Source organism: Triticum dicoccoides, chromosome 7B, assembly GCF_002162155.2.
Source record: "Triticum dicoccoides isolate Atlit2015 ecotype Zavitan chromosome 7B, WEW_v2.0, whole genome shotgun sequence".
NCBI lineage: Eukaryota > Viridiplantae > Streptophyta > Magnoliopsida > Poales > Poaceae > Triticum > Triticum dicoccoides.
In genome coordinates this window covers 717,421,098-717,433,302 of record NC_041393.1, presented here as the reverse complement: position 1 = coordinate 717,433,302, position 12,205 = coordinate 717,421,098, and the positions used below count along the sequence as shown (strand labels likewise).

Sequence of the window (12,205 nt, the reverse complement as noted above, 5' to 3'; positions counted from 1 at the left end):
TTATGCTTAAGGAGAATGAGAGGCCAGCGCACCTCCTCAATTTATAGGAGGAAGAGGATCGATCACACCGTTGGATCGAGATGTCCGGCGATATTTGGACGGCCATGATCATGCCGCTATAGTATTCGCATCACCGGCGCATAATGGGGTTGATGATGAGATGAGGGGAGCGCTAGCTAATTATATGAGCGCAGGGCAGAAAGCAAGCGTGGCTTCTAGGCCTCTGCTTTACCTTCGCACCAGCACCCCTAGAGGAGGAAGGAACGCATGCATTTACCTTACAATTGTTTCTCTTTATGCTATCTTTCCCTTGTTATGCTGCACAGTAGATGAAGCTTCATCTTCATTGCTCGTTTATCGCGGTCTCTCACCAGAGCTTTCCAGAGCACTATGCCAAAAGGTACACGAACGTATCTAACAAAAGGTATCTTATGGTTCTTCTTGTAGGGTATGTTCGTTCACGGAATGCGTACACATATGTATCTCCATTTTTTTAGGGCAAGGAAGATGGAGAAGAATAAGAAACCTTGATAACCTACAAAAGTGAAAACCCTGATAATCTATGGGACAAGGAAAAAAACAGCAGGATACCCAGCTGATATAGTGGTTGTTCCAGAGTCGAATATATGATTACCACTAGGTTTTGAAGTGTTTTTTTTATAACAAATTGAATTTCCACATGGGAAATTGCGGTGTTAGCTACTTAGCTAGTCGAGCACGACAGTGGCATAGTTTTGATCAAGGGGAGGGTCATCAAATGATCATGACTAGAGTGATAAAACAGTGGGGAGGTGCTATGTCGGGGAGACCATGGATTTGGAAGCAAATAAAACTGTGAAAAACCTGCCACGCATGGCAAATGTTTTGTTTTTCAACAGAAATATAGCAAATCCATTGTTTACATATCTTTGGCTGCCAAAACCGTTTGCAGTCAACATTGCAACACATCGCCCATCTCCATCTCTCAACGAGGCTACAGCATAAGGCATGCTTTTTCTTGGCAGTTTCAGTAAACATTGTGTGCGAAAAGCTAATTTGCCCTAGCTTCATGCATGATCCGAACGAAAAGTGGCGCACTTTCCCTTGTGACATCTTGCAATTTAACCATTAACTTTGGTGAGAAGGCAAGGTAGTCCAAATCCGATCTTTCAAACAAAACAAAAGTGGCCGAATAATCTGCTTTACGTAGCTTTGGTCAGTCTTGAATGTGCAGATAGACTTGTTTAGTGTTTAGTTGTTGCAAGCTGTGTTGTTACCTTTGTGGTACTATAGCTAGCTGCCTTGAATGTCCTACACCCTCATTCGAGGTTTGAGATCAAGGGACGTGGGGTATGCAATTCCATTACCGGCTCCTGATTTAATTTGTTCAGATAAATGCTGTTATTTATTCTTGATGTGAGACGTACACAGCTGCCCATGCATCATCGGCTCTTTTTTTTTCTTTCAAAAAGGAGGTTTAAACCTTGGGCCTCTGCATCGTTGTGATGCACACAGTCATTATTTTGAGACCTTTGACAGTACATTCGGACATTAGGAGCCATTTTTGTGTCAAGAGTCTAGATGAGTCATACTACACTATGACATGAGTACTCCAACTGTAAAACTGGCCTAGAACGTCTTACAAAAATTTATAAAGGTAGTAGTATTTGTTGCACCCGTGGCAAAATCAAAACAGATACGAAACAAAATCTGCATCAACTAAGGGAACTAAGGGGCAAGGGACGCGGAGTGTCTTAGCTCAAGCTCAAATGAGATCGGGTGAACAGTAAAATCCGATTTTTTTGACAAAATAAATAAATAATTCTAAATTGTTTTTTTGTGGCAAATATTGATGAATGTTTTGAGTCCTTGCAAAGTTTCATTATGAAATAACATTTGCGAAAGTCGTGGAAAAAATCCTTAAGGGCACTTTGTCCGTTGTTGTTTGTACTCTACCAAGGGAACATTTTTGAGCTTATTTATCAGAAAGTTTGATTTTCAGACTGATCGGCTCGCTATCTACATATCGTGTTCATCAAGCCACTAAATTTTTAATTAAAAAAGAAGCTAGATCAACTAGTTTAGTGCAATATGCCGTTCCTTATTTTATAGAACCATGATATGCTGTTCCTTTTCAGTATAAACAGTGAGTGGATTCGCATCGATTTGTTTTCTGCAAATTAAGTACTCTAGCTTGCAGCGGCGCCGGCGACCTCATCTAGTCACCTCTCTGTGGGTAGGCAAGTTGGGGGAAAGAAACAATCGCCACCTTTTGCACAATCGGACACGAAACCACTAGAAAGAACAAGATACACAATCATGCCTAGATAAACAAGAAGCTGATATCCTCTAACCTTTCTGTGGAGCACATCTCAACCACTCAAACTCTCAAAAGAAAACCAGGAACATACTCGACATATTGCAGACCACACACCATTTCCTCTTTGTTCTAGCTAATGGACCATTCTGTGGGTCAATCTTTGTCTCTCTTGACATGTGAAGTTCAGTGACAGCCAAAACCCGCAAAAGGCAAGACTCGATTTAAGCATGCATATACCGTCGGCAAGCGCGGATGCTTCCTGGTGCCGGACATGGTGCGGTGTGGCATCTACTGCGTTGACGACGACAGGTCTTGATGGTGTGGCGCGGCGGTGTATCAATGATGGATGTGTGTTTATGGACATGGGCAGGATGGTGACACTGTCTGGTGTCGTCGTTGCATCGACGATTAGTTGGGCCTGCCAAGGTCAATGCGTGGATCTTTCATGAAGTTGGGACTACAGAAGATGACGGCGGTGGAACTGGGCGTGTGGATGCGGTGCGCGCTAAGGGCCTACTAGACTCGTTAGTGATCTCAGCTCGCCGTGGGGCGGCTTGGTGAGACCACCAGATTATATGGTGTGTGTTGGTGCGTGGTCAAGACACATCATCAAGCTAGTAGGTGTAGCAACACAATTCGTCAGAAAGGTGGCTCTAGACTGATTCATGCATTCATTCTTGTTAGTGTTGAATAATATAATAAAGATGGTTGTGTGCATCACTCGATGCAAAGGCCAGGGTTACCCTCTTTTTCAACAAAGAAAATCGTCCACATATCCTTGAGGTCTAAGGCCAACTCCAACGCCGTGCATCAAAACGGACACACCAGATGTTCGTTGACACGTCTAGACGTGACCACATATAGCTTTACCTGAGCTGATCATTGCATCAAATAGAAAATATACACTAATTTTCATTGAACTTGGATTTTTTTAGAATGCTATGGGATTCGACCCAGGTCTATTCTTCGTCGGACGTGGGCACGTGTCCGACGTCCGGCGCCTGGCCGTTGACATCGTTGTCAACGGAGGTGACGTCTACGGTTAAACTAGACTGTCTGGCATGGTCGTCATCGTGGCCCAACACAGACGACGCGGAGCTGCCGATGTTGGCCTCCACTTGCGCCTTCACCACCTTTGCCTTCGACGCGATCTGGTCGAAAACACGGTTGAGCTCCACCTCGTTGATGTGGAGCTACTACGGCTCTCAGTGGATGGTGCAGGCGATGTGCACGGACTCGAGCACCGCCTTCTACTCATTCGCCAAGCTTGTATCCATCGAGAGCATGGCCGCGGCGACCTGTTCGGAGCCTGCTCGCCGGCGATATGGTCCTCTGCCAGCCGGTTGTGCTCAAGGAGCTGCAAATTGTACCATTGCTCCTCCTGCAGCATCCGGAACGCGGTGACCACCGGCACCTACTGTTTACCTTTTATTCGGTCCTTGAGTTTCTCCCGCGGAAAGGATGATAATTGGAAGGTTCTGACAAGCTTTGCCATCGTAAAGAGTTCCAGTTTCGCGAACCAAAATTACACAGTTCTAGGGAGAAAATCATGAAGTAAAATTGGTTAGGACTTAAGATCTTACTTGCAGCCGTATACTTGCACTTGGGATTTTATCTAAATATTCAATATCGCGCGGGTAGGTACCGCTACTATGCTTTTCGAGGAGCGCTTCGGTACACCCCCCCTCACAAAACGTATAAAGGGTAGTATGGACATTTCATAAATTGTACCCACTAGAATGTATAGGTCATAGGTTTGTACAATTCCCGGCCACACTCGTCCCTCATGGCTCAGCCCGTTTAGTTTCATTTGTAAGTCTTAAACTTAAAAAAAACTGGGCGTCCGACCTGGGATTCGATCCAGAGTCCTCAGGAACAATGCATAAGTGCACAACCATTTGAGATAGCTAACCTTGCGTGCCTACTAATCTTATTTTCCTCTTTTTGAACGAGATAAATAACGCTAAGAAAAAAACGCAGCACCTTCACTCTTTGCTTTTCTTTCGTTTTTATTTTCTTTTTTTTCATAAAATAGAAATTGAAAATTGTACATAAACTTTTTTAAAAAATCAGAAAAAATATGAACACAATTTGAATTTGAAAACAGAAACAATAAACAAAAAAACAAAAAGTCAAAGAAGATGAAAAAGGAAAAAAGAAACAGAAAAAATAAAATAGGATAGCAAATAAAAAGAAAAATTAAAACATGATAGGAAATATAAGATCATGGAATAATTGGGGTCATTTGATGGATGCCAAAAATACAAGCTCTCAAATGAACCCTTCTCACCTACTCGAACACCCTCTGTTGAATGTGATCTATTTTTGGCATGCATGAAATGTCCTCAACTTTTTATAGTAGTGGGCACGCCCATGGTAGGCATCCATGCGAGGTTTGAATGAATTTCCAACACAGTATGCAAGTTGTGTCACGTCCGACCATTTATCGGCCAGTTTTCATCGAGAAAACTCCAAAAAAAAAATGTAACAATTGTCGAAAGCACAAAAAAATTGGAAAGGTGCCTTGATTTGATCATAGAAGTCACTGAAAAAAATTGAGACCATTTTAATTATGTCAAGAAACAACGAACCCTCTGGTGGAGCCTTCTGGCCATCTCGAACGCCCCCCGTTGAAACATGGTCTAGTTTTAGACATTCTTGAAATAACCCCAACTTTTTCAAGCATGTGGGCATGACCATGGTAGTTATCCATATCAGGTTTGAACAATTTCTGACACCGTATGCAAGTTCTGACACGCCTGTCCATTTATCAGTCTTTTTTTACCAAGAAAACTCTGAAAAATACAAAATTTGTCGAAAACCAAAACAACTTGGCATGTTCCCTTGAATTGGTCATATAGGGCCATGAATAATTTGGGGTCATTTCAAGGATGTCAAAAAACAACATACTTTCACAGGAAGCCTTCACGCCTACCTGAACACCCTCCGTCATGGTATATGTTTGGACATCCTTCAAATCACCCCAACTTCTGCAAACAGGTGGGCATGTTCATGGTAGACATCCATGTCAGGTCTGAATCATTTCTGACATAGTATGCAAGTTGCTACATGTTCGGCCATTTATCGGTCTTTTTTGGCCGAGAAAACTCTAGAAAATGCAGAAAGATTTGACAACCAAAACAGCCTGGCATTGTGCCTTGAATTGGAACGTACGAGGCCTTGGGAACCGGCCCGGTTGGGCGGCCTCCTATGAATAAAGTATTTAATTTGTGAACTTGTTTTCAAATTCGTGAACTTATTTTCAAATCGATGAACTTTTTCAATTTTGCGAACTTTTTTTGTCAAATTCGTGAACTTCTTTCAAATCGATGAACATCTTCAATTTTGTGAATGTTTTTCCTCCTTGGAGATTGGGGTGTTCGTGTGTTCCAGGGCGGTCCATCAAAATCGAGGTCCGTGTGTCAAAATCTAAGATGGCCCTATCTTGTTACAGAAAACGTCCTATTAGATCAATTTGTCGTCTATGGCAGGCGGGTTGCATGCACAAAAAGTATTTTAGGTGCATTCATATATATAGCGTTTTGGCATTTTAGAAAATATATCCACAAGCAGAAAGCCTACAGTTTCTTTTTTTTTTGAGGCAAGAAAGCCTACAGTTGATAATCGAGTCTTGAGAAGTGTGAACAAAACACATTTTTTTTCTTGGGTGGTCCAGATTGATGGGCCGATGGGCTGGTTTTGCGCACCGGCACAGTATGTTCTTATAAACCTTGTGCTACTTTTATCATCAAAGGGCAGCGTAGTGGATTGGTAAGTTGTGAAGTTTGGGAGACGTGGTCAGGAGCTCGATTCCTCGTGCGACCTTGGTGTTTTTTCAGGATTTTTACGTCTTGCTTTAAATAGCAAGTGGCCTAGCCCCTGGTGGGCTGGCCCAGATGTGCATCCTAGCGCGTGCTTGTTCCTAGCGTCTGGTTGTGGACAACGTACTCTCAAAAATACCATCATGCCCTTTATTATGAAGGGGTATAGAATAATCACAGCCGTTGATGTGTTTAGGGGGGTTGTACCGAAGCGGAAGTAATGCTTTTTTAATGTGCAAATGTGGGGGATGCGTCTTAATACCCTCACGACTGATCAGCAAACTGCATCGGGATTCTATAATCCAACCAAGGCCCTTTACCATCGCACGGGGTTGCCTCGGTTATGAAGGATTTCTTTGGACCATCGCATTGGGTGTTTAATGACTACCCAATGTTATGGAGGTGAAGATGGAGATAGGGATGGTGGAAGCTGTGTAGATGGATGGAGGGTAAGGGGTTTCTGGGTATTATGTTGTGAATGGGCTCTCTTTGTTGTGAATGGGGGCTCAAGCCTTTTATGAAGTTGACTTGCGGTGACGTCACGATGGCAGCACTGAGTGGTATGAGCACTAGTGCAAGCGTACCTGGCATCGTTCTTGGTCGCATTCCGACACCTTCGGTAGCTCGGGGTTGATCGCTTAACTTCATATTTGTTGGGTTCTACGGTAGGGTGCGTCGACTGCAAATAAAAATTTTCTTACGTGCAGAACAACCAAGAACATGCTATGGGAGATGGATCACAGATTGTTACCACTAGACGTGCAGTGCTGTGCAACGGAAGTAGAGTTGAGGCAGCGCGTTCCCGAAGTCGCCTCGCGTTCCCGGAGTCGTCTCCTCCTTGCCGGTCTCCCACGTAGCCGATCGGATCCCGCGAACAGGTTCACCGGAGCGGCGCAAGTGCACCGCCTCTAACGGTATCCGCGAGTGCAGGAGGAACATCGTGCGGCGGACTGCTAGGTCCGATCACACAACTGGTGGCGAGTGGGGGTGGCTATTCGCAACACATGCAAACCCTAGTGACAGCGCCGAATCGATCAACCGCATGAGTGTGCCACACCTCCACTTTATATAGGCGTCCGTCGTGGGCTCAACACTTCGGCATCGCACGGACCCTAAAGCCCACAAGTCTACTCGGCCACAATCCGAATACAGCTCGGATCACATCCGACCAGTGTCCTCGGATCCGACCTCGTAGGTTCCTTCCCTTAAGCGCGCGACCCCTTAGGTTCAAGTCATCTTGGTCGCAGTTTGGATGACCTCCGAACTGCATGGTTGGTAGCGGCCTCTAGCAAGGCATGCCGAACACCAAGCAGACTATGAAGTTGATTAGGCGAACATGTACAACATGTCACACTTCTGTTCCCTTTGCCATACGATATATATTGTCGGGCTCAAGGCGAGATTGTCATCCTTGTGCTAGCCCGACCTCTTTCTCGTTCCAGTGATGCCGACCACTATCCGGATTATCTCATAATCCTTGTCGCATGACATGCTTCTCTTGGTCGGATCACACGAGGGGCCCAGAGTATATCTCTCCTAATCGGAGGGGCAAATCCCATCTTCCTCGACCATGTCTCGCAACATGGGTCTGGACAAGCCTGAAACCTAGCTTTGTAACTACCCAATTATGGAGTAGCGTTTGGTCGGCCCAAAGCAGGTCTGTCACCATCCCGAGTACATGCGTCAGCTCAGGTCTTAGGACATAGAACGTATGTTGTACTAGAGACTCACAGATGACATATCGATGCGTCTCATAGTTGGGTCTGTCCGACTCGGACCTTATCTCGACTCGGATCAGACTATGTCGAATCCGACCAGATCCTTCCGAGTCCATATTATCCGGTTAGCATCCAATGCTTCATGGCTAGTGAGACCAAGCTATCGACCGTGTCATATGCTAGTCTAGTCGGCTGTGCATCCACACAGCCCTTTCGACTACGGACCTTTTAGGACGGTCATCATACAATGCATAGTCCCACAAATAAGTCACGTACTTGCTGATACACATCATTGATAATGTCCAAGGACTATCTTTATTCATAAACAAATAGGAAATATCATCATACATGATTGCCTCTAGGGCATATCTCCAACAATATTTTCATATATTCTTTGATTCCTCTCAAATAGTCATTTCCTGCAATAAACAAAATAAACAGAGGGATTTGTAATTCTTTATCATTATTCATTAGCAAAAATATTAGAGTGATTCTTTTGGAATATCCAAGACTATCTGAAAGGATCGAGAAGAGGTGTCTAGAGTGGGGGTGATTAGACCCTCAACAAGCAAAAATAGCCGTTTTTAAGTTCTTCAAGTTGAGGTGGAGTTTTAGCACAAGATTGAGCATTCTCAATACATTTCACGGAAGCATGGCAAGAGTATAAGCAGCGGAAAGAGTAAAGCATGCAAATTGCAAGAAAGTAAAGGGATGGGATTGGAGTGTGCAAACGGAATGAAGACATGGAGATTTTTGGCGTGGTTCCGATAGGTGGTGCTATCGTACATCCACGTTGATGAAGACTTCAACCCACGAAGGGTAACGGATGCGCGAGTCCACGAAGGGCTCCACTCACGAAGGGTCCACGAAGAAGCAACCTTGTCTATCTCACCATGGCCATCGACCTTGAAGGACTTGCCTCACTTGGGTAGAACTTCACGAAGTAGGCGATCTCCTTGCCCTTAGAAACTCCTTGGTTCAACTCCACAATCTTGTCGGAAGCTCCCAAGTGACGCCTAACCAATTTAGGAGACATCACTCTCCAAAAGGTAATAGATGGTGTGTTGATGATGAACTCCTTGCTCTTGTGCTTCAAATGATAGTCTTCCCAACACTCAACTCTCTCTCACGGATTTGGCTATGGTGGAAAGAAGATTTGAGTGGAAAGCAACTTGGGGAAGGCTAGAGATCAAGATTCTAGTGGTAGGATTGGAATGTCTTGGTCTCAACACATGAGCAGGTGATTCTCTCTCAGAAAATGAGTAGTGGAAATGTAGGCACGTTCTGATGGCTCTCTCTTGAATAAAGAAGGGGGTGGAGGGGTATATATAGCCTCCACACAAAATCCAATCGTTACACACATTTGACCCAACTCGGTCAGTCCGAATAGAGGAACTCGGTGAGACCGATTCAATTCAAAATGTGAACATTAGGAATCTCGGTGGGACCGACATGATCAACTCGGTGGAACCGATGTGCTAGGGCTAGGGCAAAACCTCATCTCGGTGACACCGATTTCAGCGATGAGCAAACAGAGAGTTGGTCAAACCAACTCAGTGGGACCGATTGCACATTTCAGTGAGACCGAAATAATTACAACAGGCAACAGAGAGTTTGCAGGGCCATCTCGGTGAGACCGAGATCCGTATTGGTGAGACCGAATTGTCTAGGGTTTCTGGCAGTGGCTTTGTCAACTGAACTCGGTGGCACTGAATAGATCAACTTGGTGGGGCCATGTTTGACTTTGGGTTTTGGAAATATTTGGAAATGAGAAAGTGGCTGAGGGTTTTGGCTTAATATCACTAAGCACTTTGAGCAAGTAGACCATTAAGCAACACCTCATCCCCTTTTAATAGTATTGGCTTTCCTATGGACTCAATGTGATCTTGGATCACTAAAATTAAAATTAAGAGTCTTGAGCTTTTGCCAATCTTTGTCCTTAGCATTTTGAAGGGGTTCCACATCCTCTTGTCCATGCCACGCCATTGTTGAACTTTCTGAAAAATAATAGATAAAGATAATAGTCACAAGAGATATGTTGACAGTAATTACCAAAATCACTCAGGGAGCACTTGTGCTTTTAATCTCGCCCTTTTTGGTAATTGATGACAACATACATCAAAGCTTTAGATAAAGATACGAAGAGTAATAGGTAAAGCTTCGAAAAGACATGTAACATGCATAGGCTCCCCCTACATGTATGCAATCATGTAAAGATGGAATGTGAGAACATGTGAATGCATAAGCATGTAGAGCAAGCAATGAGTTACATGTATCTTGGCTATATGCATCAGAGCAAATGATCTAGATAAAGGAAGTGTACCATCATGTTCATGAGTCCTTCTTGCAAACAATATGTACATCAGCAAGAGATCATCATGCACATGAGTGTGATGCATATACTTACCTTGTGGTCTTAAGCTGGCTTTGGAAGAGATGAGCTTGATAAAACAGGGTTAGATAACACAAGAACACTCTAATCAAAGCAATTATAGGGAACCACAAAAGTACCAAGACTGGGATGACATGTAATGAGTGAGTACTTAGTACATCATTTGGGTATAGACATGTCCCCAAAGATTAAAGATATGCAATGAATTCCAAAGATTTTCTTCCCCTAGATATGAACTCTTTCTCCCCCTGAATCTGATATTGGATAATGGGAGAAGGTAGGGTAAGACAAAATCAGAGCAAGAAAAATTAAAGCAAGAAATGGTACAATCAATTATATATATATTAACATGTCTTTCCCCTCTTAAAGACATGTGACTTCTCTCCTCTATTGTTAACAAGCATCTGGAGAGGCTAAGATGTGCTTTCTCTCCCATGTGATAAGCATTGATGTGCTCTCTCTCTCCCCCTTTGACATCAATTTCCAAGAAGGGAACATCTGGAGTATGAGTCAAATAGGTTCGGTCCTTGAGACACATTACAAAGCAGCATGTAGTTTATGATGCGGGTAGAGGATAAGAATCATTGAATGGAGCTGGAGAAGAAAAGAAATATGCAAGGGCAAAAGGTTTTCTCAACAATGAAATCGGTAGCACCGATCCATTGTCGTCGGCGACACCGAGTTGGCAGTGTCATGGATGAGGCATATCGGTCAGACCGGGTTAGTCTTTGTCGGTTGTACTGATGAACTATCTACAAGTAATATATGTAGTACAGTCTAGCCGATAGCCATGAATCGGTGAGTCCAAGTTCAATGTAGAGGAAAAATCTTGTCAACTCAGCTCACTTGGCAATTGAAATCTCACAAGGATTTGCAAGGAATTTACTAACAGATTTGCAATGAATTAGAAAAGGAAACACTCAAAACAAAAGAGATCTAGATGAAGTTTTTTTAAAGGGGAACAAGATAGCAGGTTACATGTGCAAAACACAAAGTAAGTGAATAAAGAAACACTAGAGAACTTCATCTAGAGGGCGTCGGTGATGTCTACTACGCAACCTTCTCCTTGTAGACGTTGTTAGGCCTCCAAGTGCACAGGTTTGTAGGATAGTAGAAAATTTCCCTCAAGTGGATGACCTAAGGTTTATCAATCTGTGGGAGGCGTAGGATGAAGATGGTCTCTCTAAAACAACCGAGCAACCAAATAACAAAGAGTCTCTTGTGTCCCCAACACACCCAATACAATGGTAAATTGTATAGGTGCACTAGTTCGGCGAAGAGATGGTGATACAAGTGCAATATGGATGGTAGATATAAGTATTTGTAATCTGAAATTATAAAAACAGCAAGGTAACAAGTGGTAAAAGTGAGCGTAAGTTCACAAAGTACTTCAAAGAGTGCCCCAAAGTTTCTACCGGAGAGTCAAGATGAAAACGTGTGCCAACCCCTATGCATAAGTTCATTGAACCCGCAAGTTGATCACCAAAACATACATCAAGTAGATCACATGAATATCCCATTGTCACCACAGATAAGCACGGCAAGACATACATCAAGTGTTCTCAAATCCTTAAAGACTCAATCCGATAAGATAACTTCAAAGGGAAAACTTAAGCCATTACAAGAGAGTAGAGGGGGAGAAACATCATAAGATCCAACTATAATAGCAAAGCTCGCAATACATCAAGATCGTATCACCTCATGAACACGAGAGAGAGAGAGAGAGAGAGAGAGAGAGAGAGAGAGAGAGAGATCAAACACATAGCTACTGGTACATACCCTCAGCCCCGAGGGTGAACTACTCCCTCCTCGTCATGGAGATCGCCAGGATGATGAAGATGGCCACCGGTGAGGGATCCCCCCTCCGGTAGGGTGCTGGAATAGGGTGCCGATTGGTTTTTGGTGGCTATAGAGGCTTGCGGCGGTGGAACTCCCAATCTAGGTTATTTTCTGGAGGTTTCAGTATTTATAGGAA

At 43.7% G+C, this 12,205-nt stretch overlaps 1 pseudogene; it reads right to left on the bottom strand.

Moving 5' to 3' along the window:
• Nucleotides 1-3,258: 3,258 nt before the first annotated feature.
• Nucleotides 3,259-12,205, bottom strand: part of LOC119339505 — a 14,849-nt pseudogene continuing 5,902 nt past the window's right edge.